This window comes from Physeter macrocephalus, chromosome 4, assembly GCF_002837175.3.
Source record: "Physeter macrocephalus isolate SW-GA chromosome 4, ASM283717v5, whole genome shotgun sequence".
NCBI classification, from domain to species: Eukaryota; Metazoa; Chordata; class Mammalia; order Artiodactyla; family Physeteridae; genus Physeter; species Physeter macrocephalus.
The window spans coordinates 49,105,449-49,107,159 of NC_041217.1; the positions used below are offsets into that span (position 1 = coordinate 49,105,449).

General features: G+C 34.4%; 1 protein-coding gene across 1 annotated transcript in view; it reads left to right on the forward strand.

The window, feature by feature from the left end:
• Positions 1-1,711, forward strand: part of RALGPS2 (Ral GEF with PH domain and SH3 binding motif 2) — a 305,267-nt gene that overhangs the window by 22,187 nt on the left and 281,369 nt on the right. The window lies entirely within an intron of this gene.

The window sequence follows — 1,711 nt, forward strand, 5'->3', positions numbered from 1 at the left end:
CATGAGCTGTTTATATATTTTGGAGATTAATCCTTTGTCCGCTGATTCATTTGCAAATATTTTCTCCCATTCTGAGGGTTGTCTTTTCGTCTTGTTTGTAGTTTCCTTTGCTTTGCAAAAGCTTTTAAGTTTCATTAGGTCCCCTTTGTTTATTTTTGTTTTTATTTCCATTACTCTAGGACGTGGGTCAAAAAAGTTGTTGCTGATATTTATGTCAAAGAGTGTTCTTCCTATGTTTTCCTCTAAGAGTTTTATAGTGTCTGGTCTTACATTTAGGTCTTGAATCCATTTTGAGTTTATTTTTGTGTATGGTGTGAGGGAGTGTTCTAAATTCATTCTTTTACATGTAGCTGTCCATTTTTCCCAGCACCACTTATTGAAGAGACTATCTTTTCTCCATTGTATATCCTTGCCTCCTTTGTCATAGATTAGTTGACCATAGGTGCATGGGTTTATCTCTGGGCTTTCTATCCTGTTCCATTGATCTATATTTCTGTTTCTGTGCCAGTACCATCTTGTCCTGATTACTGTAGCTTTGTAGTATAGTCTGAAGTCAGGGAGTCTGATTCTTCCAGCTCCGTTTTTTTTCCTCAAGACTGCTTTGGATACTTGGGGTCTTTTGTGTGTCCATACAAATTTTAAGATTTTTTATTCTAGTTTTGTAAAAAATGCCATTGGTAATTTGATAGGGATTGCGTTGAATCTGTAGATTGCTTTGGGTAGTATAGTCATTTTCACAATATTGATTCTTCCAACCCAAGAACATGGTATATCTCTCCATCTGTTTGTATCATATTTAATTTCTTTCATCAGTGTCTTATAGTTTTCTGCATACAACCTAAATTTCTGGAGAATTTTTGTCATAAATCGATGTTGAATTTTGTCAAAACCTTTTTCTGCATCTATTGAGATGATCATATGGTTTTTCTTCTTCAGTTTGTTAATATGGTGTATCACATTGATTGATTTGTGTATATTGAAGAATCCTTGCATCCCTGGGATAAATCCCACTTGACCATGGTGTATGATCCTTTTAATGTGTTGTTGGATTCTGTTTGCTAGTATTTTGTTGAGGATTTTTGCATCTATATTCATCAGTGATATTGGTCTGTAATTTTCTTTTTTGTAGTATCTTTGTCTGGTTTTCGTATCAGGGTGATGATGGCCTCATAGAATGAGTTTGGGAGTGTTCCTTCCTCTGAAATTTTTTGGAAGAGTTTGAGGAGGGTGGGTGTTAGTTCTTCTCTAAATGTTTGATAGAATTCACCTGTGAAGCCATCTGGTCCTGGACTTTTGTTTGTTGGAAGATTTTTAATCACAGTTTCAGTTTCATTACTCATGATTAGTCTGTTCATATTTTCTCTTTCTTCCTGGTTCAGTCTTGGAAGGTTATACCTTTGAGTCTGGCTAATGGTTTATCAATTTTGTTTATCTTCTGAAAGAACCAGCTTTTAGTTTTATTGATTGTTGCTATTGTTTTCTTTGTTTCTAGCTCATTTATTTCTGCTCTGATCTTTATGATTTCTTTCCTTCTACTAACTTTGGGTTTTGTTTGCTTTTCTTTCTTTAGTTCTTTTAGATGTAAAGTTAGATTGTTTATTTGAGATGTTTGTTGTTTCTTGAGGTAGGTTTGTATTGCTATAAACTTCCCTCTTAGAACTGCTTTTGCTGCATCCCATAGGTTTTGGATCATCGTGTTTTCATTGTCATT